Source organism: Mus musculus, chromosome 3 (assembly GCF_000001635.26).
Source record: "Mus musculus strain C57BL/6J chromosome 3, GRCm38.p6 C57BL/6J".
Taxonomy (NCBI): Eukaryota; Metazoa; Chordata; class Mammalia; order Rodentia; family Muridae; genus Mus; species Mus musculus.
Genome location: NC_000069.6, coordinates 132,021,936 through 132,048,984, shown reverse-complemented (window position 1 = coordinate 132,048,984; position 27,049 = coordinate 132,021,936). Strand labels below are relative to the sequence as shown.

The 27,049-nt window shown below is 40.1% G+C and overlaps 1 long non-coding RNA gene across 4 annotated transcripts in view; it reads right to left on the bottom strand.

The window, feature by feature from the left end:
• Positions 1-27,049, bottom strand: part of Gm29949 — a 50,806-nt gene that overhangs the window by 9,167 nt on the left and 14,590 nt on the right. For 3 of the 4 annotated variants that reach the window (XR_376087.2, XR_376091.2, XR_003954557.1), the window contains one exon: positions 18,283-18,444. This is a non-coding gene — a long non-coding RNA (predicted gene, 29949). Of the gene's footprint in view, positions 1-10,458; positions 11,867-18,282; positions 18,445-27,049 lie in introns of those variants that run through there. The other variant, XR_867644.3, reaches the window with a different exon arrangement.

Genomic DNA, 27,049 nt, shown 5'->3' with positions numbered 1-27,049 from the left:
TTTACTGTCTTTACCCTCTTACTTGAAATATCTTGACTTATGTCCACTCTTGAATTTAGTCACATTATTTTGAATTTCTAGGTAGGGAAAAAAAAAACTACATTTCTTTGTGTGTGTGTGTGTGTGTGTGTGTGTGTGTGTGTGTGTGTGTGTGTATGTGTATGTGTTTGTGTCTAGCATACTGAAAACAAATGGTGGACACATGCTGAAGATCATGATAGTCAGCCTAAGATGTATTAAAGTGGGCAAAGAATTTAAATGCTTAGAGATGCTTTAGCTGTGGTAAGGACCGAATGGTCAAGATGCAAGACAAGGAGTCTAAGTGAAGAATACTGACTGGCTTGCCTTTGACCCCCTTTCTATCTCTGAATCAACTAACCAACCAATGCAGATAATTTTTTTTAAAAAAATGTCTCTGTAACTCCTTCCATGGGAGTTTTGTTCCCAATTCTAAGAAGGGGCAAAGTGTCCACACTTTGGTCTTCGTTCTTCTTGAGTTTCATGTGTTTTGCAAATTGTATCTTGGGTATTCTAAGTTTCTGGGCTAATATCCACTTATCAGTGAATACATATCATGTGAGTTCTTTTGTGATTGGGTTACCTCACTCAGGATGATACCCTCCAGATCCATCCATTTGCCTAAGAATTTCATAAATTCATTGTTTTTAATAGCTGAGTAGTACTCTATTGTGTAAATGTACCACATTTTCCGTATCCATTCCTCTGTTGAGGGGCATCTGGGTTCTTTCCAGCTTCTGGCTATTATAAATAAGGCTGGAGCTGAGATGAAAGGAAGAACCATTTAGAGACTGCTACACCCGAGGATCCATCCCATAATTAGCCTCCAAACGCAGACACCATTGCATATGCCAGCAAAATTTTGCTGAAAGGACCTTGATATAGCTGTCTCTTGTGAGGCTATGCCGGTGCCTGGCAAACACAGAAGTGGATGCTCACAGTCAGCTATTGGATGGAACACACAAGGCCCCCAATGGAGGAGCTAGAGAAAGTACCCAAGGAGCTAAAGGGGTCTGCAACCCTATAGGTGGAACAACAATACGAACTAACCAGTACCCCCAGAGCTCATGTCTCTAGCTGCATATGTAGCAGAAGATGGCCTAGTCAGCCATCATTGGTAAGAGAGGCCCCTTGGTCTTGCAAACTCTATATGCTCCAGTACAGGGGAATGCCAGGGCCAAGAAGTTGGAGTGGGTGGGTAGGGGAGCAGGGTGGGGGAGCATATAGGAAACTTTCGGAATAGCATTTGAAATGTATATAAAGAAAATAATAAATTAAAAAAATGTTTTTAAAAATGTCTACATTGAATCTTCATTCCTGTGACCATAAGAGTAAAAGATCATTTTGTTGGTGTCAACAGAACCATGGTGGGTGGGAAAGAGAGGTTTGACAGTCTCTATCTCATATAAGAGGGTTTTTTTAGAGACTATAGAATAGAAAGTAAGACGTTTTGTAGCATATTTTCATACATTTGAATATATCATTTTAGAAAACACAACAAAATCTTTTGTGAGAACAGTATTTGTCTTCCAAATAAAGTTAGCAAACCTAGAAATAGAATAAATCCTAAAACAGAACATCTCAAAACCTCATTTCATTGATTCTGAAATTGCCCTTCTCATTGTCCTAGAGGCCTGGCAAGACAGAGTTTCTAATCAGATATTTATTCATATCCCCATGGCTTTGATTTTTGGTAATTTTTACCAAATAGCTAGCCTTGTTGTAGCAGGAGATATTAAAGGTCAAGGATTTTGAATTAGGGATGAAGGTTCTAAACCCTCTCTTCTCCACTAGGTTTCTCTTCTGGATGGATATGAGCATTAGTACCTCATGTGCTGAATAGAAGGATTTGTACGCAGCACATATGAAAGTACCCAAGCATTCTCATGACTTCGATGTATTTCTTTACAAAACATCTCTTTGGGTGCCGTGTCACAAAAGACTTTGGTACCATATGCCAGGTGTGGCATCGGTGGAGAGCTTTCCATGTTCTTCACCTATAAGCTTCATTTCTGTGTCTTGCTTCTCAGTGTTTCTTCCCAAGAAACTCCTTTGCTTTGTGCATCTATACTGTTTAACTTTTCCTGATGGCTGGTGTCATAAAATCATGCTTCTAGATACTCTTTTGGATAGTTATATTGGTGTAAGGGGCAAGTTTGTGCTCTATGAATATTAAAACATTTTAGAGTTCACATTAGAGCCTGCAGTTTTCACAGCCATTTTATCTTGGCCTCTCCCTGAAATTTCCATCACATTATTGTCTACTGACCCTGTCACCATAGTCCATTTTATGCCAGCATGTGTGAGTATATGATTCTGATTTACTTATCCAGCCATTTACTTATCTCAGCCCATGTTAAGGATGTTTGATATCACAAAACCCTTCCAATAGTTTGTTAAGTTTCTCAAAGGGTCCCTTCAGCAAAATCTTTCTGGCATATGCAATAGTGTTTGGGTTTGGTGGCTGATTATGAAATGTATCCCCAGATGGGGGTATTCTCTGGATAGTCCATCCTTCTGTCTTAGCTCCAAACTTTGTCTCTGTAACTCCTTCCATGGGTATTTTGTTTCCTGTTCTAAGGAGGAATGAAGTATTCACCCATTGGTCTTCCCACTTCTTGATTTTCTTGTGTTTTGTAAATTGTATCTTGGGTGTTCTATGTTTCTGGGCTAATATCCACTTATCAGTGAGTGCATATCTAATGACTTCTTTTGTGATTGGGTTACCTCACTAAGGATGATATCCTCCAGATACATCCATTTGTCCAAGAATTTCATATGCCAGTGCCTGGCAAATGCAGAAGTGGATGTTCACAGTCATCTATAAAATGGAACACAGGGCCCCCAATGGAGAAGCTAGAGAAAGCACCCAAGGAGCTGAAGGGGTCTGCAACCCTATAGGTGGAACAATATGAACTAACCAGTACCCCCAGAGCTCATACCTCTAGCTGCATATGTAGCAGAAGATGGCCTAGTCAGCCATCACTGGGAAGAGAGGGCCCTTGGTTTTGCAAACTTTATATGCCCCAGTACAGGGGAATGCCAGAGCTGAGAAGCAGGAGTGGGTGGGTGGGGGAGCAGGGCAGAGGGAGGGTATAGGGAACTTTCAGGATAGCATTTGAAATGTATATAAAGAAAATATCTTAAAAAAAAAGTTTCTCAAAGGAATCTTCTGAAGAATGGGAATTAAGTTATTTACCAAAAGCAAACAAGATTAAGTGGTATGGTAGACTAATAGGGAGTGGTACTATTAGGAGGTCTGGCCTGGCTGAAATAGATATGGCTTTGTTGAAGGAAGTATGTCACTAGGGGTAGGCTTTGAGGTTTCAGATGCTCTAGCCAGACCCAATGACACTCTCTTTCTTCCTGGTACCTACAGATAAAGACTCTCAGCTATCTCTCCTGCACTATGTCTGTTTATCAGATTTACAGCGTGATGATAATGGACTAAACTGCTATACTGTAAGCCAACTCCAACTAAATTCTTTTCTTTATAAGAGTTGTTTTGGTCATGGTGTATCTACACAGCAATAGAAACCCTAACTAAGACAAGGAGAGAAAAGAAAAAAAATGGCCCCAAAGGACATGCACAGTATATATTCATTTATAAGTGGATATTAGCCACAAAATATAGGATACCCATGCTATATTCCACAGACCCAAGGAGGCTCGACAGGAAAGAGAGCACAAACAAAGATGCTTGAGGTTCACTTGGAAGGGCAAATGGAATGGTCCTGGAAGGCAGATGAGGGAGAGAACAGAGTGAAAGAGGGAATGGGGGGGGGAAGTGGCAGGGGGTGGGGTTGGGTGTGGAGAGAGGCAGGGGGAATGGCCAGATGACCATGAGAATGAATGGAAATCTGCAATGGACAGGAATTAGGGGTCTGGGGGGGATCTCCAGAATGGGACAAGGAGGCACTCAAGAATCAAAGGGGATGTCCTTAGTTGTGACTCATAGAACTGGAAATATGGAGCCTACAGTAGGTGACTCTTATGGCCAGGCAGGAACCTGAAAGGTGTGATAGGAACACCAACCCACCCACAAAACTTTCAATCCAAAACGTATCCTGTCTACAAGAAATGCAGGGATTAGAGATGAAGCAGAGACTGAAGGAACGGCCAACCAATAATCTGAGACCCATCCCATGGGCAAGCACTAATCTCTGACACTATTAATGATATTCTGTTATGCTTGCAGACAGGAGTCTAGCATAGCTATCCTCTGAGAGGATCCACCTAGCAACTGACTCAGACGGATGTAGATACCCACAGCCAAACAGTGGATGGAGCTTGGAGACTCTTATGGAAAAATAGGAGGAAAGATTGTAGTCCCTAAAGGGATAGGGACTCCGCAGGAAGACCAACAGAATCAACTAACCTGAATCGTTGGGGCTCTCAGAGTCTGAAACATCAATTTTCCTTCAGGCTGTAAAAATTCTGTTAGGCTTATGCAACCAACTATTGGGTAAATATAAATCAGAACTTTGCTCTAATCTCTGATCTAAGAGACTTCGTCACACCTACTTGTGTAGAATTAATATTTTAAACTTGTTGGCATGAAACTTGCTTTGAATTGACAGAAAGCAAGCACTGTGGATCCTCTTCTTGACTGCCTAGATTCCCTACTACTGACCTGGGAATATTTATTCTTACAGGGTTATTGTTGAATCCTCCCACAAGTCTCTCCAAAAGTCAGAGGAAGCTGCCTTGATCATGACTCCAACTGTCGTACAAATAAGTAACTAGTCTATCCCAGATTACCCAGTTATACTTCTTTATTTCTTCATGGTCTTGATCCCACCAGCAGTAAGCAACATGGTTGCGTGCACATCTCTGTCTCAAACAAAGACTTTCCTAAGTCAGCTGTAATCATCAATACACTCATGATAAACATAAAATAGCAGCTATGTATATGCTGTCATTGTGATATGTTTTATTTTTTCCCAACTCAGCCTACAAGAGGTGTAACTAAAATGCATTTACTGCTACTTCTGGTGTTTTAAATAAACTCCTTTTTAAAGGTTAATACTAGGAAGTGGTATTATTTCCATTTTCTTATAAAAATTAAGATGTAAAGAAAGTATGCTTTCTGTAACATGGTTTAGAAACAATAGCATTGTACTTTAATGTGTAAAAATATGTTTCAGTTGACTCACTTATAATCCATAGACCTTATCCATATATACTTGTGGGTTTGTTTTGTTCTGTTTTCTAAGAAAGAGTTTCTTTGTGTAGTACTGGCTGCCCTGAAACTATCTCCATAGACCAGGTGGCCTCAAACTTACAGAGATTTGCCTACCTCTGTCTCCTGAGTGTTGGGATCAAAGGTGTGGGCCACCACTCACTGCTCAGCTACTTGTAGGTCTTTTAAACTTTGCCTTAAATGCTGATGTTATTGTCAAGCCAAGTTTGGAAAGTGAAGTCTGGCTCTTTATTCTCGATAATGATGCCATCCACTAGGACATAGTCCTTCCAGGGGCCATAAACCTAAAGAAAACTGACTCTCTCTACCAACCTTCAACAGTCAATAGCTTCTCAGCTACAGGTGGGTGTTCATGTGTTCCTCCCTCCTCCATGCTGGCATGTTGATTGGCTTGAACTCCTGCAGGCATTTTGCAAGCAACTAAAGTTGTTGTGAATTCATAAGTACTGTCTTCTCCAGAAGACCCTGTTTGTCCCAGTCCCGGCTGACCTCTGACTTACAATCTTTCCAACCTTTCTTTTTCTATGATCCCTAGGCATTGAGGGAAAGGGTAGGATGTCAATGTCTCATTTACACAGATGCACACTCCACAAGTATTTATTCTCTGCTCTTCAACCAGCTGTGAGTTTCTAGGCTGACTTCCAACTACTGTACAAGGAAACTTCTTTAATGAGGGCTGAGAGCTACGCTAATCTATAAATGAAGAGATATGAATTTAGAAGGCAGTTTCACTAGTGTAATTTTTTTTTCATTTTTTCAAGAGATTTTATTTTACTTTTTTTTTAAATTAGGTATTTTCCTCGTTTACATTTCCAATGCTATCTCAAAAGTCCCCCATACCCACCCCCCCAATCCCCTACCCACCCACTCCCCCTTTTTGGCCCTGGCGTTCCCCTGTACTGGGGCATATAAAGTTTGCAAGTCCAAAGGGCCTCTCTTTCCAGTGATGGCTGACTAGGCCATCTTTTGATACATATGCAGCTAGAGACAAGCTCTGGGGTACTGGTTAGTTCATATTGTTGTTCCACATATAGGGTTGCAGTTCCCTTTAGCTCCTTGGGTACTTTCTCTAGCTCCTCCATTGGGGGCTGTGTGACCCATCCAATAGCTGACTGTGAGCATCCACTTCTGTGTAATTCTTAATATGAGAAACCAGACTCATATTCTCTAACATTGGGAAAAAAGGAAGAACATCTTCTCTTACCATTTCTATTCAACATCATACTAGAAAATCTCTAGTCTTATACTCTAAGAAAAATAATTTAAATGAAGTTTAAAGGTATATGAAGGGAGAAATCAAATTCTTTATTGCAGATAATATGATTATTCATATATAATATTAGAAATAATTGACCAAAAATGAAAAAAGTGAGTATAGGCACCCATAAATAAATTGAAATGGAATTAAAGATAATTACAATGAATTAAAAAATAGAACTATTTGGTCATCTGCCTAACACTATATATATGTGTGTTTGTGTGTGTGTGTGTGTATGTGTATATATATATATATATATATATATATATATATATATATATATATAAAACATGTAGAAATTGATTTAAAAATCTGATGAGCATTATCAAATAACTCTAACCAGATGGAAATATTGTGTGTGTTCACTCACTGGAATATTATTAAAATAAAATTTATTCACCATTTAATCCACAGATTCTACATAATCCTACTGAAACTCAAGGAAACTTGCACACATCGATAAGCTAGTTGTAAAGTCTGCATGAAAATACAAACTAGCGAAAACAGTCAACCCAAGGCTGAGGAAGAGCAGACTCAGAGTGCAGACACCATCTGTTTCAAGACTTATTATAAAGCTATGGTAGTTAGGACAGAGAGTGAATGCAGAGATCAAGAAAATAGGATAAAAATAGACCTCCCACAAATAGAGAAAACTCGTTTCTGACAAAATGTCAGTTCAATCAATAAATGTTCATTGTTTCAGCAAGTAATGCTGGGAGATTTGATATCCACATACAGGAATCTAATTTTAATTAAGAACAGATCTTTTGTAAAATGATGGAGCAAAAACCTAAATGTCAAAAGCAAAACTATAAATCTTCTTTCTATAAGTAAATATAGAGGAAAGACTAGATATCTTTGGGCTTAGTAAAAAGACTTTTAATGAGAACTCCAAAAGCATTATCTGTGAAAGAAAAAATAAAATAAAATACTAACAAGTTAAACTTTCCAGATAATTAAAATTCATTTTATAAAGACACAACTAAGAAAAGAAAAGATGAGCTACAGCGTGTGTCTGATAAAGACTCTTCTCCAAAATATCCAAAAAATATCTTTTCACACTCGACAACAAGAAAACTAAAGTTCAGTTAGTAAATGAGCCAAATATCCAATGATCTGAACCAATACTTTAGCACAGAAAATACAGAGATGAAAAACAAGCATAAGAAATCATACCTGAGATCAGTCACTATATGCCTCACATGACCCAGAAATCACTCTCATGGGTATGTGCCCAACTAATTTGAAAGTATATGATAACAAAAAAGTCTGTATGCTAATATTTACAGTACCTTTACTGATAATTGTCAAAACCTAACCTAGGCCAAGATTCCTTTCATTGGCAAATGCATAATAAACTTTGATAATATCTTTATAATGGTGTATTGTTCTGAAATAAAACAAAATAAGCTATCAAGCCCTAGGAAAATATGAGTGAATATTAAAGGCATATTGCTAAGTGAAATAGAGTCTGAAAAGTGATATACCATATGATATCAATTAGGTGATGTTCTGAAAGGCTGAAGCTATAGAGGTGGCAAATAGATCACTGTTTATGGGATCTAGAGGAAGGGGGGAACATTAAGAAAATGAAGTGAAAAGAGATGTTTCAGGGCAGTGAAACCATGACAACAGATATGATAGCTTTGGATATACACTTTCTGCATTTGTGAAAGAAAGAAAAGGAAGGAAGGAGGGAAGGAAGGAAGGAAGGAAGGAAGGAAGGAAGGAAGGAAGGAAGGAAGGAAGGAAGGAAGAAGGAGGAGGAGGAGGAGGAGGAGGAAAGAAAGAAAGAAAGAAAGAAAGAAAGAAAGAAAGAACGAAAGAAAAGAGAAAAGCAGGAAAGAATAGAAAAGAAAAAGAAAATAACAACACAGAACGCAAATCTTAATACATGTAAGCTAAAATGAATTCATTTAGGAGTCAAGGGATCCCAGAATGAGATGCATATGTGCAAAAATAATTTAACCACATAACAAATGTATGAGGCAGTCTCACTAAGGGTGGTTTTAAAAAGACCCTGATACAAATAACATTGGAAATGAGGAGACTGAATGAATCAAGGATCTATACAAGTGCTAGACTGGGCAGTAGAGTTGTTTCTCAAGGGATTGGGGGTAGCATGCCTTAATACATATGCATGATGAAACTGAACAACTGGGTGAATACATGGTAGAAGGCAGAAGCCAAATTTCTCACTGTTGGTTTGAGAGTTCAGAGAGGAGCATGGGAAGCAAAAGTGTCACATCTGGTAACGATTTAGAACTGGAAAGTTCAATATGAACTGGTGTTTTAACTTTATACATACACGTATACACAGAAAAATATCCTTGCTTAGTCAGCCAGGGCAGCCTAGAATCAACAGCATCCACGCAGTTAATAAATGCAAATAAATGTATCCAAACTGAGCCAGGACCTAAGAGAAAGGAGCAGTTCTAAGCAAAATCACAAAATACACATGAGCCTTGAACATCTTAACAGAACTGAAGTGTAAAGAATTGTCAAAAGTGCAAATAAAAACAGACACGCTGCGATGAAAGGCATATGTCGGAGGACATCAGAAGCAATGAAAAACACCCACAACAGTCAAAAGCAGAACAATTAGAGCAGGAAAATAGAGTATACCTGGATTGTAATACAGTAAATACTCTCTATGAATCTAGACTGACATACGTGAATGGTCAAGCAAGAGGAGGAGAACAGAACGCTCCATTCAGAAAACCTCTGGGTACTTCCTGTAGCAATCTACACCTCCCAGGCCATATGAGTGAGTTTTCCAGAGAAAGATGGTAGAATAGTAGGAGGAGGTTTGGCAAAAGAGAATTTTGTGAAGGAAAAATCTGACAAAGATGGACATCAGTGAAACTACATCAGCACTCATAAGGCATGTCAATTGGATCTTCCCCTCAGATAGAGTGACAGAGATGGCCGATTTCCTCTGGGCTTTCTCTCTCCAAGTACTAAAGCCAGGTCTAGTCATTGCAAGCATCAGACAAACTCTGAGGACATGTTCTACAAAATACCTGTGCCGTGTTCCTCAAATTGTGAAGATCATCAGAACAAGGACATAGGAAACTATCTCAGACAAGACAGGGTGGGAATGATGGGATTGCATGTAGTCTGTCATGGACATGCCTTCCAGTGAAAACCAAGGAACTTAATAGCATATGAAACTCAGTTTTGATGATATATCCATATTAGTTCATGGCACTGACATAAGATGTCCACCATAGGACCAACTTATGGTAAGGATGGAGGATTAAAGAAGGAAAGCAGCCATACTGTTCTTAGTGTCTTCATTTTGTGAGGTAAATCTGAAGCTAGTCTATAAAATGAATTAGTAACTGGAGCCAGACATATCAATGCATGCCTTTACTTGAGATACTAGAGGCAGAGGCAAGAAGTCTAGCATGGTCCATATAGCAAGTTCAATGTTCTCCAAGGCTGCATAGTGAAATGCTGAGGAGAGAGAGACAGAGACAGAGAGAGAGAGAGAGAGAGAGAGAGACAGAGAGACAGAGAGACAGAGAGAGACAGACAGAGAGAGAGAGACAGAGACAGAGAGAGACAGAGACAGAGAGACAGAGAGAAAGACAGAGACAGAGAGACAGAGAGAGAGACAGAGAGACAGAGAGAGAGAGAGGGAGAGAGAGAGAGATTGAAGAATGCCCATAAGGTACCACTTCAAAATTGTAGAAATTATATATAACACCCAAAGTAAGATTTCTAATCCATACATTTTTAAAATTATATACACTTACATTTTATATTATTTTTATAGTCATGATATTTAATTTCTTATATCCTAAATGGTTGTGCTTAATGGTCGTATCAAATAGCTTCTTAAGTGAGACTACTTCCTCCTCAAACACATAGGAAGAGTTTACCCTCTAATATTGTCAGGACTTAATAAACAGTATAAAATTGAGTTCTAGTCTAATTTTAAGAAAATTACAAAACTCAGGAAAATACGGTGAATCACTCTGGAGAAGAGATGGAGATAAGAAAAATTAGATAAAGGAAGAGAACTGAAATCTAAGTTGATAATTAATAAAAGCCATAATGTTTGAATACTAATTTTAAATGGTGTTAAATAATTCATACACCATTGAAAATCCACTATTTTTGTATTCTTTAGATTTCAGAAATAATTTGAAGTGCATTATTGATGCAACTAAGGTAAGCTTTTGTGTAGGTTACAAAGACAGACTCACACCTTTGTAATCATTTGAACTACTTGAATACAGAGGCTCATTTTTTTTTCCACCAAGAACCATGACGATCAACTACAGAACATGACTTTTTGGTCACTGAAAATACAAGGTCACAGTTGGGCAGGGAGATGCGGAAGCTCCCTGTGGAAGCTCCTGTTCATTCAGGAGCCTCGTGAACTGTGGCGAAATGAGTACGTATCATTTTCAAAAGACAAAGGAAAACAGATAAAGAGAACGCGGCGAAGGTGGAGGCAGGTGCTTTCTAATTCATTAGCTATATTTGTGACAGCCTTTGAAGACAGATATGACAAGCACGGTTATGACTTTCCTTTGAGGCCGGAGTTCAGTGGCAGATTAGTAACCTGATAACGTTTCTATATTTATCTCCACAACAAAGATCCGTTTTCAAATCTGCTAACACAAAGCATGCTTTCTTTTCATGTGATTGCAACACTCAGTGCTGGCTGGGATGGGCCATCTGGCTAGATCGGCTGGGGTCTGCCCAGCACTCGGGAGATGCCTGCCATGAGTCATTGTCACCTCTGCTAGACTGCTAAGAGGCAGGGGAGAACTCTGAATGTCTAGGGTGTGGTTTACCATGGCTTTTCTCAGATTAAACCGTTGCTCCTTTAAGGGGAAGGGGGCCTTTGTTTGCTAGCATGAACCAAAGGGGAGTCAAGGAGAACATAGCACGAACATGGAGACTAGGAGCCGGTACACAGGCTACAGGAAGACTTAAGCTACTTGTAGAACATTTGCCAGTGCTTCTGCCCTTTTCCAGGTGTCTTCTGTTCAAGGAAAAAAAAAATGCCACGTTTAGCCTTCCCTTCCTGTTTCTCAGCCTGGAAGCCACAGGTGAGCATCCCACGTGTTCACTATCTTCTGGCTGCAGAACACGGATTTTCCTCAGTGGAAAGATGAGGAGAGGAAGGAAAAGGTGAGCTAATGTCTCATTGATCACATGCTTAACATAGAGGCAAGAAAAATATTACTAAAATATCCGTATTTCTTCTCCCCGCCGTTAACTCTTTCATTTCTGGAAGCAATCTTCACTGAGCATATTCACAGGCTATAAAGCAGTGGCCACCCGAAGTCAATGTTTGATTAGCTTTTGGTGATAATTTAAATTGATTTGAAGAATGTCACAGATATTCCAGTAGGGATGGAGTAATTCTGTGAACAGGAAGAGATAGGAATAATTTTTACAAAGTGAATTGAGGGTAAGGATATCTCCGTCTTTCCTTGACTTTGATCTGTGTGGCAAGACCTTGGATAGAAAAGGCTGTGCTGTCTGTCTGTCCATCAAGCCCTCAGCTTAGAGTTCTGGTGCCCCAGCTTGCCCAAACTTCACCTTCTGTTACCAGACCAGTAAGGAAGCCACTGCAGTCATATCTTTAGAGAACACTCAGACCTGTGTGACCAACAGGCTTCCTCTGAAACTTTCCTGTTCTGGGAGGCCCTTGGCTCAGTCTTGAAAGAGAAATGGGGTATGGATTGATGCATTTCCAAAGTTAAATCATAGTTCATCTGACAAAATAAAATGAAGATAGGAGACGGTTTATTCACAGCTGAATATATAGCTAGAACACCATACTTCACACCAAGCTTGCTTTAATTCTCACAATTCATACCCTAAGTATTTCTGATCCCCTTTTCTCCTAAACAGCTACCATCATTATCTGTGTAGTTATGTTGAGTTTCCAGACATTCGGAGTGAGTCGATTTGTAATCTTTAGTGCATGATACCTCACCTTTGATCCAAATTGAACCTTTTTCATGTAGCAACCAGCTTACTGGTTATTTTAAGGACAAGCACATAGGACTGGGGAGAAAGCTCAGTTGGCAAAGTGCTTGTCATGGAAATATGAGACCCTGAGATCTATCCCCAAAGTCTATATAACAAACAAGGCTTTGTATTCACACCTGTAAGCCTAACACTAGGGAGACAGAGACAGGCAGGACCTTGGTGTGCACTGGCAAGCTCACCTAAGGCTAATACACCAGGAAAAGACCCTGCTGCAAAACTAAGAATGGTAACACTGGAGGAACAACTCCAGAGGTTGATGTGTAACACACACACACACACACACACACACACACCAGCACATTAAAATCCATCACTCAAATAAAAGTCATGAGCTAAATATAACCTATTTACCATTACTACACTAACCCAAGATAATGATAACCTCAAGTTCTATTTCATCTGTCTTTTTTTCCTTTTTATATGGCCTTATTAGCTATATTTGTATGTTTGGAATACTGTTTTAATTTTTATTGCTTTCGTATTGTGGAACTTTTATCTTGCAATGTGTGTATAATGAAGCTGACTTTTCTGCGTAACGAGTAATTATTATGTTGCACTCATAGCACTGGGTGGGAAGGTATTCATTCGACAGCTATATAATATTCTATTGTGTGGCTGTGCCATCAGTATTCACTGCCCCTCCAATGGGCATTTGGCTTGCTTCCAGGCTTGCTATTGTAAACACTGACTTTCTTGTGTGTCTTCCCCATTGAACATTAGGCCCGTATCCCTGTTTCCCACCACTCTACACCCCAGCCCATGCCCTGTGGCTTTCAGAGGAACATGACTAACACATATACCTTGGCTGGAATTCAGTTCCATAGAGTCCAGAGAGGACCTCCCCTGCAGATGCCATATGGGAAAGCGATACAACCCTCTACCAGGAAAGGGAAAGCATCTCAAAGTGGAGAGAAAACAATGGTTACTATGAGCAAACACAAATGTTGGTCCCATCCTGAAGAATTCCATGAGTGTTTGGTGATGTGAGGCACGGGTCTGAGAAAGAGCAAAACCCATTACCAAGTCAGTGAACTAACAGCCATGAGACTTAGGAAGCTCAGAAAGCAGAAACTGGGGCCACCTCAGCAATGAGGAAGTGTCAGGGTGACCCCAGGCCTATAGGAGTCTGGACCCACCCACAACCAGTCTAGGGAGCTTGAAGTAACATCTCCAAACCTTGGTTTCGTTGGCTAGGGGAACAAAAATAATGTGCTTTCATTTTACACTAATCTCAATATTGTCCTTGATAAAATTTTTATTACCTATGTTAGCACCATAGCAAGGCTATCCAGAGTATATTTCAGATAAAAGGAAAAGATACCACCACATTACAAATATGCATATAGTTTAAGTCCAGTCACTAGAGTCTAGTAAATGAGATCTTCTAGACAATCAAGAAATGCTGGAATGGAAAATAACCTACCCTACTCATCTCAACCTCTGGTCACACATGTTTCAGGTGATGAGCACAATACAGACAAACAGTTTATTTCTACAACCTTCTCAGGACAAATGGCTTTGGTTGACAGGTGATAACTAGCCAAGAATGGTCAGCCTTTGACTCATTAATAAAGGGAAGCAAAATCGCCTCTTCCCTCAGTAAGCCAACAAATAGTTATGTGTTTTAGTGTTTGATAGGCCAGAGAAACACTATTCTTGCCTCAGATGACATTATTCTAGAAACCTGTTTACTGTCCCTAGATTTACTCATTGCCTTCTTGGGCCCTGCTTTGCCACTATAATGTATACACAGTAAATTCTTGCTTTATGCCCTGTTGCTGTGAATATATGTCTAGGCAGTTGTTATTACTTAATTCAGTTTCACTAACTTAAGTCCAATTATGGTAAAGTTTCTATTTTACCATTATGTTTGATAATGCCACCAATAACTGGAAAATTGTGAGCCATGATTATAGTACACATGTATAATAGCATATAAATTTAACATGACACATATCTCTGCAATTTTCTTAACTTACTACTAATACGGCAAAGGAGAATTAAGGTTTTTTTTTATGAGTCTCCACTGCTTATCCTATAAGTGGGTAAAATTATTCCACAATATTAGTATTAGCTTAAAAGATTATGGTAAATTACCTATGATATAATAAATGCTCAGTTAATTATTTCCAGTGTTAAACAATATCAAATGCAGTATTTTAACAATCGAGGATATAGACAAAGATAGTTCCAACAATCCACAGTAGACAGAATTGGGCAGTTCACATACTCTAAGTATAAGAAAGTTGAATGAGACCAGAGGTTGGTCAATTAGATGAGAGTAATTTGTGTTGCTTAAGGAAACAGAAGTTTTAAATCTCCAAGGTTACAGAGAGCAGGTTTGTTGGGATTAATTATGTGCTGCATACTGGTGTGTATATGTACTCAATGAAATCTTATATCGAGGCTGAAAAGCCTTCCCACCAGAGGCTTTCTGCATCCAGGGTGCTTGGGAAAGTCTGAGAACGATTGTCTGCTTCCTCTTCCCTGGGAAATTTTGCTCTTCTACCCAGTCTACACAATGCCGAAGCATCATAGGGTGAAGGAAATTAGGCTTTGTGTTCACAGTGAAGTTATTTCCCTCTTTCCAGAAGCAAGAATAGGGCACTGTGCACAAGAAAAGAGAAGAAAGAAAGAAAAAAAAACCCAAACCACAAACAACAAAAGCTAACAAAAATATCAGAACCAAAGACCAAAACAACAATCAAACTCCAAAGCTGAATGACTCTATCAAACGTGAAACGGAAAATCTCTAAATTCTAATCCCAGTTCCCAGACTGTCCTTTTGAGTTTTTGAAAACTCAAAACTCAGTCTATGAAAAGTAGAAGTAAAATTTTGTCTTTTCATTGGATTCATCTAAATGAAACCCTTTCTCTGAGCTGCCTGCTTTTCTTTCTCTCAGTGTAGCCAGCATCAGAAGAGTACCTGCTGATTGGAGACAGGTCAGGACTGTGAACAGGGTTGTCAAGGAAACCAAGCAAGCAAGTGGGAAACCCATTCTCACCTCCTGGGTGTGGCTGCCCCTGTAGCAGCAGTTATAAAGCTAGAGGCTCCGAAGGCAGGGATGAATCCTTTGCCTTGAGTGAAATGTAGCTTATTTCCTATGACTAGGAGTTAATGTGTATTAAGCTACTGTGCTCTGAAAATGTTGTCATTACAGAGAACGGAGCAGCCACAGGAAGCAGACCACACAGAATGCTCCAAAAACAGAAGACTATAAACTCAGTCCCTGCCAAGATCCCGGGGAAAAGCCTAGGGAAGGTCAATTTGATTTAGAGGGATTTATTTATATTTTTTTTTCATTTTTCCCCTTCTTTTGAAAGCTCTATTTAACTTCGCATGGCTGAGTGGAGAACAAAGGAAAACAACGTATTTGGTTTTATTTTCCCAGGATGTGAAATGCTTTAGCACACAGAACTCCCAACAGATTTAATCGGGCATTTGAAGGATTGCCCATCCTGCAACCATGCATCTCAATATAAATTAGTAAAAATATTTTGATACACCCTTGATAACTATCTTCCAAACTAAATTACATGAGGAACCACCACAGGCTCTTGGCAAGATTCTAAGATGACTAAAAGAAAATAGCGGGGGGGGGGGGGGCAAAAATGTATATTTGAAGATGTCTTCTTTCCATCCTGTCTGGGTCTTGCTCATTTGTATAAATCCCAGCAATGAGAGCTAGTGTGAGAATGACTCACAAGAACTAGGCAGTTATGAGTAAAATTGAATGTGTGTGGACTGGGTTTGACCATATGGACCAGTGCGTATAAGTAGATGAGGGAGATGTAAAAATCAAGTGTGTGTAGTCAGGTAAAAAGGCAAGTATCATGAGTCAGAGGCTTCTACTCCAGTTAAAACTGTTCTGGGTATAGAATTGTGTTCTCAAGAAATAGTAAGTTATAATCAACTCAGTCATCTCCTGTCTCATTTTTTTCTTCCAAATCAGGTCCTTGAATTGTTATAAGAAGATTCAATCAATCAACAGTATCCCTTTCCCAATTTGTGTGCTAAGTGGAAACAGGTCTTAGCACATCAATCACACAAAGTTCAATTAAGAAGGAATTTAAAGATCAGGCCCTTCCCACTGATACTGACTTCAGTGTTTTCTGTTCTTATTGAGAACAAGTCCTCCCATCCACACCAAGACCACAAGATCCTCCAAGTGCACACTCTGTCCAAGGATCAGATTAGCTGACAGGCGTATACTACTAGCCGTTCCGTCCTCAAAGCCAATAAGATCGGACCTTCGAGGCTTCTTTCGAAGGCACTCTGAGATGCTTGGGACACAGCTTCTGTTTTCAGGGACAGGCCATCCACTGAGTGATGGAGGAATGCTTTAATCATTCCAGGTAATTCAGATCAACTGTTTTCTCCTGGGTGAGCCAAGACACAGGCTCCTAGCTTCCACATTCCTTGCCCTTTCTCAAGCCTCTCTCTAAAGCACAGAATTTGCATTTGGGAAATGGCTTAGTGGGTAAGAGTATTTGCTACATAAGCATGACGACTGGAGTTTGAATCCCCAGTACCTACCCAAAAAGCTGAGCATGGCCATGCTCACACACAAAACTCCAGGGGAAGTTGGGCAGAGACTAACAACTTTTATAACCTACATTTACACACAAAACAGAACTGCTGGATTTGCTGGCCAGTAGCCTAGCTCCAGGTTAGTGAGAACCCCAGTCTCAAGAGAACAAGGCAGATACTAATTGAGCAAGGTAATTGATGTCCTTCTCTGACTAACACACACACACCTGTTTACACACATGCACATATACCACAAACACATACATGCACACAGACATGAAAATGAAGTGACATGTCTGCTGTCCCTGCCTCCCTTCCTCAGTGCCTCCCCAGAGCCCCTCACTCTGAAGTCTCCCATTTTCTCTGTCTTCTATAATCTGCAAAATGCAGTGAACACCTTAGAGAAAAGTAAAACACAACTGCATAGTTAGAAGAGAAATAGCACACTGTAAAACGACCACATTTTTTAATAATACCTTTTTATTGGCTACCTAGGGAAACTGGCCACTCACTTCCTGCTGGTGAGACTCTTCACTGTGAAAACATTTTTAAAGGCAAATGGGCACAAGCATTGAGCTGTAACTGTGTCTACTCTTGGACTCAGCCGAATTCCCATTTCCAGGAATTGACTTGAATAAACATGGGAAGAAATGTGCATATAAGAATAACAACAATAATAAAAATAATGACATTAACGATAGCATAGAAAGAAAACAGGAAGCAACCCAAAGGTCCAATAGCAGGGAGCTGAGTAATTTAGGGAGAAATTCCATGCCAGTGTCTCTATACCAGATAACAGCTTGTTCACAATGTGTAAAAAATCTTGGGACTGGGTGATGGGTCAGGATGTAAAAGTGCCTTCTACTGAACCTGATCATGGAGTTTGATATGCTTCCTGGACTCCACTCATAGCAGAGGGAGACAACTTACTCCTGCAAATTGTCCTCTGACATCCACATATGTGCTATGGGATACATACACACACACACACACACACACACACACACACACACACACACACATACACACACACACACACACACACACACCTGAAGCCACATAGTACAATAAGAAATGTAAGCAAACTTTAACTGCAATATTTAAATAAGGTAATAAACCCTCTTGGTTTGTGTATCAATATATGGTATAAAAGAATATGTATGTAAGTACATGATCGTGCATATAGTGTTTAAGGAAAGATGGTCTACAAATCATATAAATGATCTCATTTTATTTGCTATAATAACATACCCAATGCTAGCTACTTTATAGAGAAAAGTTTTCGGCATTCAGTGTCAGAGGCTAATGAAAGATCTGCTGGTTCCATCCATTCATCCTCTGGCAAGGGGCATCATGATGTGCTGCTTCGTGGCAGGCAGCCTGGTGGTGAGAACCATATAAGAGCCAGGGATCCTGTGGCCAAACAGAAAACCAGAGAAAGATTCACGTTTCGGGCCATTCTTTTGTGAAACAACTCATTGTCCTAGAGACTAACCATGGACTTCCAAAGAACTATGTTAATCCTTTTCAAGATCAATACTCCAATTACCAATTACCTCCTAGCGGGTCCATTTCTTAAAGGATCAGCTACCCACCAGAACCAGCTGGTTCCATCCATTCATTTCCTGATCTCAACACACATGCAACTGTCAGATGTGAAACTCCAGGGGCTTTCTAACTTTTACAGCTTATTGTTACTTTCTTGAGTCAAAGGTCTATCAACTCGGATCACTGAGAAACCACTAGGGACCAGATTCTGGGTGAATCTGTGTGCTAGACTCAAGCTGTATCAAAGTCACATCTCATGTTGCACAGAAAATGTATGGAACAAAGCTGGCCGGAAAAGTAGACAATGTCTTGAGCTGTTTTGTCCTTTTGTGCTACCTGTACTTTGTGCATGGCATGTGGTATCTTTGCAGTTTAGTCTGATGATTTTCCATTCATTTCCTGATCTCAACACACATGCAACTGTCAGATGTGAAACTCCAGGGGCTTTAAACTTTTATAGATTATTGTTACTTTCTTGAGTCAAAGGTCTATCAACTCGGATCACTGAGAAACCACTATTTATCTACTCAAAATAAATTCTATTAATTACTATTATTCTTTATTTCCTATTTCTAAACCCATTTCCTTCTTGTGAAAAGTATGTTGCCAGTTCCAACATATCTGCATTTTTCTAGTCACTTTTGATGCACACTGTTGACAAAAGCTTTTGAAAATGAAAACTGCCGGGCGTGGTGGCACACGCCTTTAATCCCAGCACTTGGGAGGCAGAGGCAGGCAGATTTCTGAGTTCGAGGCCAGCCTGGTCTACAAAGTGAGCTTCAGGACAGCCAGGGCTATACAGAGAAACCCTGTCTCGAAAAAACCAAAAAAAAAAAAAAAAAAAAAAAAAACCCAAAAAAAAGAAAAAAAGAAAAAGAAAATGAAAACTGATTCCATTTCTGGTGATGCTTCACCCAGGACATACTTCTAGGAATGTGTGTATGGCGAGGGCACATGTTTGCTTTAAGAATGTATATGTGACCAGATGCAATTTCTCTATCAGGAAATGGCTTTTATTTCTTTACAGTGTGCCCTGACAAACATCCCGACTTTCATTCTTCAGTCCTCACTACTCTGACCAACTGTAGGAACTGAAAATAAGCGCACATTTTCACATCCTCCTTTGTATGTCTTTTCAGGCATATTTGGTAGCTTCATATTAATTGGCATTTCCTTGTTTTGGGTCTCCATTCTGTTCTCTGACATTTGAACACTGAAAAGTTTTCAAAAATTCCACCATTTATTACTTGTGTCAGCTCTATTCAACCTTCCAAGTAGATACAGAAGCATAGAGTCCGTGGAGGAATGTTATAGAGTACACTTCCTAACAGATAATTACTGGGAGTGGAGACCATTCCAAAAACTCTACTTGTTGCTAATAAATGCTTTTGTGAATACAACAGTCAGGGACCCTTGCTTGCCTCTATTAATAAAACATGTAATCGTGTGTACAAAATGACAATCGTATCGCAGACATACACAGGTACCCAGTTGGTTAAATGGTCTAAAAGAATAAGAAATGCAAGGAGCTATGAAGGTAATCCCTCTGTGAAAATGGCACTGTCTTGCAAAGACAATCAGATTCAAAGCTGAATAATCTTCAGAGCACGCTACTATATAAGATCCCAAGTATATGTGTGAGCTTTCTTCTGTAAGTGGGCCGGCCTAGTGGTGTACCTACTCCTTCTTGACCAAACTCATGTTTAGTGCCCAGATCATGATTCTAAAAATTCTAGACCTGATAAGACAATCAGATATGACAATAATGAGCTCATAGAAAAATAAAAAGAAGATGCCTGTGTCTTGTATGTGCCAAACCAGATAATGGGTAGCAAACACTATCCATTAACAGTGCCTCTCTCTGTTTTTGCCTCTGTAACCAGCATACTCATTGTGGTGAATTGAAGGAAAATGCCGCCGCCGCCCCCCCCCCCCATAGACTCATAGGTAGTGGTTCTATTAGGAGGTATAGCCTTGTTGGAGTAGGTGTGGCTTTGTTGAAGAAAGTGTCACTGGGGGCGGGCTTTGAAGTTTCAGATGCTCAAGCCAGGCCCAGTGTCACTCTTTCTTCCTGCTGTCCTTGGATCAGGATGAAGAACTCTCAGGTACTTCTCCAGTAGTGTGAAGTCTGCCTGCAAACTGCGATGCTCCCTGCCGTGATGACAATGGAGAAAACCAAGGAACTATATAAGCCAACCCTAATTAAATATTTTCCTTTATAAGAGTTGCTGTAGCCACAGTGTCTCTTCATAGCAATGGAAATCCTCAGACACTCATTATGTTTTGATTTGCTTTTAACTTTTCCTATGTATCCCAATTACTCATTCCTTCTCAACAAGTCTCTAGAGCACTGCTTCTCTACATGTGGGGTGTGACCCCCTTGGGAGACAAACAATACTTTCAAAGGGGTCCCAAATCCAATAATCTGCATATTAGATATTTATACTAAAATTTATGAGTAGTGAAATTTTATGGCCCTGGGTCCCCACAACATGATGAACTCTATTAAAGGGCTGTAGCACTAGGAAAGTTGAGAACCACTGTTCTAGAGCCTCTGCTTCTTGATGCTTGTGCTGTGACAAGAGCCTCTTTTTGTTCCTCTCTCGCCACCAATGCCACCCTTTTAAGGCATCCGGCAATGCTTCTGAATTAATCTACCAAAGATAATGATTTCCTGTTGCCTCTAAAATGGACTGTGAATATGTAGTAAGCCAGCCATGTAAGTCCCTTAACTTTGTGCCTCTCATGTGCCCTTATTGGCTCACCCGCAACTGCTTTGTAAGATATAGAATCTATTTGTAACACCTAGAAAGCAACTTATCTCTGGATTGATGGGGGATACATACCTTTCTTATATATGTTAGTCCATCCCCAGGAGGGCCTTCTCTTGTTTTCTGATCATCAAAACTACAGCCCTAATACTGAGTTTCCATGGCTATCACTTTGTTGATATCTCCTTTCTGTAAATGGATGGGCTTTACCTCTTCTGGAAAATAATGTTCTAGGGGCTAGAAGAAAACTTCAGGAGGGAGGTTACATATACCGAAACATAAATTGAGATGAGAAAACTCCAACCAACAAAACTCTGCAGTCTGTTATGTGCTCAGGGTTACAGTGACATCACTGACAACCCAAATCTCTCTTTTAGGAGTCTATGATTCAGTCTTTTCTGAACAAGAATTTTGGTTAAAATATATATACGTGAAATTGGTTCACATTTGCTTACACACACAAAAAAAGGTGAATTATCTGTTTGAATTTGTGGGCAATACAGCCTTCAAAGGAAAGCCAGTAGAGTTTTAAGAGCAGTGAGTTCCTACAGGTCTTCAGATGTGTGAGAAGAACAAAAATTACACACTCACATTTATTATATGGGTAGATTGGGGAACTTGTAGTTTAGGGTTAGATATTTTGCAGTTCCTTAGATTTAATTGACTTAGTCAACTCTAGTGTGGGGCAGTGGGCTGAGCACAGACAGCCTGGTCTCTAGTTGAGCAAAGATCTAGAACCCCGGGGGACCTGATGAGTGGTGATTTCCACCTACAAGGGACAGAAAGTGTTCAATCATGTCTCCTAGAGCCCTGGTTCCTGTTAAAATTACCACCCTCACAACACCAGGTATGTGACTATTAGTCACACAGACAATGTCCCAAGCTCCTAGCATTCTGGCTAGACACCACCCCCATGGTTACCTGACTATAGCCATGTATGCTCCTCCCCACAGTTACCTGATAACCCAGCCCACTATAAAAGGGGCTGCTTGGCCCCTCCTCACTCTCTTTAAGCTTTCACCTTTCTTACTCTCCTCTATAGTCCTCCTTCTCTCTCTCCCTACCCCCTCACCCCTCTGCACATGGCCATGGCTGGCCTCTTTCTTTCTACCTTCTCTCCTTCCCCTGCCTTTCTAAAATAAAGCTCTAAAACCATAGACTGTGCTTGAATGATGGGATAGGCTTTCCCCTAACGAGCTGTGTCTAACCTCTTGCTGGAAGGCCTTCCTGTGCTCCAGGCATGGACCAGACCAAGAACATTCTCCCGTGTGGGAAGTACCCAGTGCCTCCCTCTCCCCAATGCTCTCTGCTCCCTTCTGCACCTAGGCAGGTGGAAAGCATTTGGCACTCCTTCTGAGTCCGCCTGCCCAAAGCACCGGAACTCTGGCAAGATGAAGATTTTCTCCCACTTCCTTTATCCCCCCACACCCACTGCCCCACACTCGAGTATTCTGATTTCATAAAGGTAATTTAATTCTTTGTCCCTATCATCAGACACTTTGCCATCTGAGCCTTCTCCTCCCCCCAAGTATGCTGATATTTGAACAGAGATAGGACGGATACGACACTCACTCTAGCTTCTACACTAGGCCACACCGAGTGACTCTGTTTTTCATCAAGATTTTGTAAAAAACAGAATGAACTCTTTTTCCCAGATTACAGACCTATAGAGCATGGAGTCTTATAATCACATAGAAGTAGACTGCTCCTTCCTTTCCTTGCTTCCATGGTGTTCTTCTAGAGTATGCCCAGGGTCATGTGACCCTTATGATCAAAAGCATCATACAACTTCTCAGTTGAAAAAATCCTATGTAGACCCCCATAGACCCATGGTTCACTTTATTATATAAAGGGTTTTTTTTGTTTTTTGTTTTTTGTTGTTGTTTTTTTTACAATACAGTTCTCAACTGTCTGCTCAGTACCTCTTGGTACCTTCATACTTCACTATATCAGATATTCATAGTCTTGCTATTTTCTCTCCTGGGAATACTTCTCTTTCTGACATCCTTCCACATGTAAAAATTTTAGCCATGTTTCGGGTTTCAACTCAGCATCAACGCCTTTGCAAGGATTCCCTGAAATCTATCATTTAATTTACTACAACCTCTATTTTATTACAAGCACTTTCTCACAAAATCACGACCCGTGCACTGCCATTTTCTTTAACTCATGTCAATTTAGAATTTATTTGGGGTAAGAGTATGAACCACATTAATTTTTACTGTGTGTGATGGTTTATTTTGGTCCTTATTCAGAGTAGATCTTGGTTCAACTAAGAGGAACATCTCTGGGTAAGTCTGTGAGGGTGTTTCCAGGATTAACTGAAGAGGGAACACCCTCCAGCAGAGTGGGCACCACCTTCAGGTGATGACAGTCCATATAAAAAGATGTTTAAGGGAAATTTTCTGATTTTGTCTGATCCTCTAGAGAACTCTGACTAATACATTGTGGTTTTGAAAGTTCAAGGATCAAGTCACTGACATTTGAACCAAATACTCATTATCACTAAAGTTTCCCTTCACTATTTTTATAGTACAGGTAGATTTTATCATATAAAATTATCATGCCTGAGGTAATCTGATAAACACTGCATTATCCTTTTCTTTCCATCAAAGTAATGATTGGTACCCAACCTCATCACATCCCTCCCTCTGTTGGCTCTGCCATTTCCATAACTTGACCTGTCCCTTGATTTCAACTGTTCAATGAAGTCTTTAAATAATAACATCTTAGGAGAGACAATCTGAGTCTACAAAGATGGGTAGACAATGACTTTGTTATGAATTTCCTCCAAGGTGAGTGAACTCAGGGAGGCCTAGCCAAGCCTTACAGTAAAGACGGAATGTTTACTTCTTGGTCTCGAAGATCAAGAATCAGTAAACAAAAACAATCAGATGATGTTTGAATTGGGTACTTTCTAGAAAGACAGTTGATCAACAAAAGATTAATGTAGAGGGAATATCAAATGATATTACAGAGTGTATGAGCAGCACAGCTGTGGTTCCATATAGAGGGAATTTAAGGAGCAGGCATAGAAAAGACAGAATATAAAACTACAGATGTAGGAGAGAGACATAGAATTTGGGCTTCAACATCTGTATAGACAGGTACCTAAAGGCTCTAAGTAGGGAAGTTACATAGTTGGTTTTTGTTGGAGAACTCTGAGACCAAAGGATAGGACAAAAATGAGGAGATCATGACAACAACCCTGGGAAGAATGAAAGAATATAAAAACTTAGAGCCTTGGAGAAAGGAGAGAAGGAGACAGCGAGAGACGATTTAAAGGCTGAAAGCAAGTTGTAGAATTCTCAGTTGTAGTGTATGCAGGGGGGTTTCAGGAAGGAGAGCTGGGGGAAACCTCACTCTCCAGATCATGTGTCTGGTGGTGGTGGAAAAAGATCCCCCATTCAGCCCTGGGCAAAGTGAGTCTGAAGAATCTCTGTGAGCCTTTGATGTGCCCATGCCCATCCTCCAAATGGCTTACTTTTAAAGCTGGGTTGGGAGTCCGGGTGGAAAAAATAAGACAGAGGAGGGAGAAAAAAGAGTCCACATAATCCCTCATTCATTTGTTCTGATTCCAACATTGAGGTTTTTAGAGCAAGAGGTTTGAAACTACCAAAATAAACATGTAATTGCAAGAGAAGGAAGAAGTTGCCTTTTCATAGTTTGAATAGTTCTTGATAGCTCCCAAATGGAAACCTTTCTAAACAGTTCTGTTGAAGGTAGAAGAAGGGAGTTGATACTTTTTACAATGTTAAAGCTTCATATAAATTGCATTTTAATTCTTACAATACGCCTCCATGAATTGGTGTCATTATCTCAATTTTACAGATGTGGGAGCTCAAAGCCCAGGGAAGTTAATAGACTTTCTCTAGCACCCCAGATGGAAATGGTAGAAGGGATGTCTAAATCTACAACTGCCTAGTTCTTCACTCCAGATTTCTTCCATTACATGATACTGGATGTCAATTACTCAGGGAATAGTTTGGCTCCAGAAATGAGACTCATAAAAAAAAAATAGCTAATTATGGGAAACCCGAAGGGATTCCTTCTCCTACAAGCTGCCCCGTGTTCTGAACGAGCGTTGCTGTACAGGAGTGTTCCTGCCAATTGGCAGAGACTCATTTTCACAAGTGATCACACTTATCTTCTCCCAGCCAAGAAACTCTTCTTATGATGTGTTAAATGAAAACCAGTCGGTCAAACAACAAACAGATCAGTGAGAAAATACGGTAAGTGGGAAATTCCCTTTCAAATCTACAAAGGCAATCCTATGTCCTTCTTCATTTAGACAACCAGCCCCAGGACCAACCCCTGGTACTCTTCAACAAGGCTATAAGTTTTCTGTTCTAATAGGAACAGGGAACTGCAGAGACCAAGGATTTCTCCTGAAACTGCTGTCTTAAGAAATCAAAATACCATCTAAATCAAGAACAAGTACTGTTTAGTGGGTAGCTTACTCCACTCTCATTTTCTGATGTGACTTATCCTATCCTGCACAATGGTACCTTTTCCTCAGAAGTTTCGAGCAGCCTTCACATGACCTTGGGAAGGTGGGGGAGGGCTGGCTACTTACAAAACAATTTACATTTGCTTAGGAGAGCTAACCACACTCTACAACACATGTCAAAATTTTAAAGAGAACAGAACTTCTTTGCTCTGCACAATGTATACAGTTCCTGGCCTTTGATGTTTCTGTTTCTGCCCCTTTATTTGTACAAAATTGTCTGGTTTAAAGAAAAAACTTTTATGTCTCACGACTGACCTGTCAAACATTATTTCGACTTAAAGAATAGCTGACTCCATGCAACAAACCTGAAAAAGCCCCCTGTTTGAAAACAAACTCCCATTATGTACGTGTATTTAATATATTTTAATTGGGGGAGCGTGCACCAAGAGAGTCTTGTGTATAGCTGTGATTGAGTGTAGATGCACAAGTAGCAGCCATCACATCTTCTGCTATGTCCAGTGCTTGTGGCTCAACAGGTTCAAACGGAAACGTAGCCATCTATCCTCTTAACACCGTTTCTCTAATTCTGCATCCTCATAGATGTAGAACAATTAATCTCCTAACTCTGGAATCAATAGACACTCTTTAAAAGGAACTATTTCTTACAGAAAACATGCCACTTGACTCAGTCAAAATTTCTGTGCCACACCAACCAACCCCCACATTTTTCCCATTGTTTGATAAATATTGACTTGATTATCCCTGCCAAGTGGTGTCACCCCCAAGAAAAGGCTGTTTGAAATATTTCCTAACAGCTTTGCTGAGGAGGAAGTCACAATGCATAGGATTGCTGGGTGACTTTACTGAGCTTGGAAGACTGGACATCGGAGGGAAGGAAGTGGGGGGGGGGCGTCTACACAAAAGGCGTGGTGCTTATGATTAAACCCAGTGGAATGACTGAGGAGGAAGTGATGCCTGTTTTCATCCATCATGACAGAGTTATGCCGAGAGGCAGAAGGTAGTGGCAGATGCTATAAATGGACTCTCATGAGTGTTTAAAAGCCCTAGCCTTATCATCAATGCCACTTTTTCCATTTATAGCCTGTGATTGTTCTTCATTGTTTCTGAGTATGCTGGAGAATTATCTTGTATTATTTGCTGTTGGGTGGGTTACTTTAATTAATAACAGGCGCTAGTCAGAGCTTTCGACATCCATCTTTACCTCAGAAATGCTGAATAAGCCTCTGTT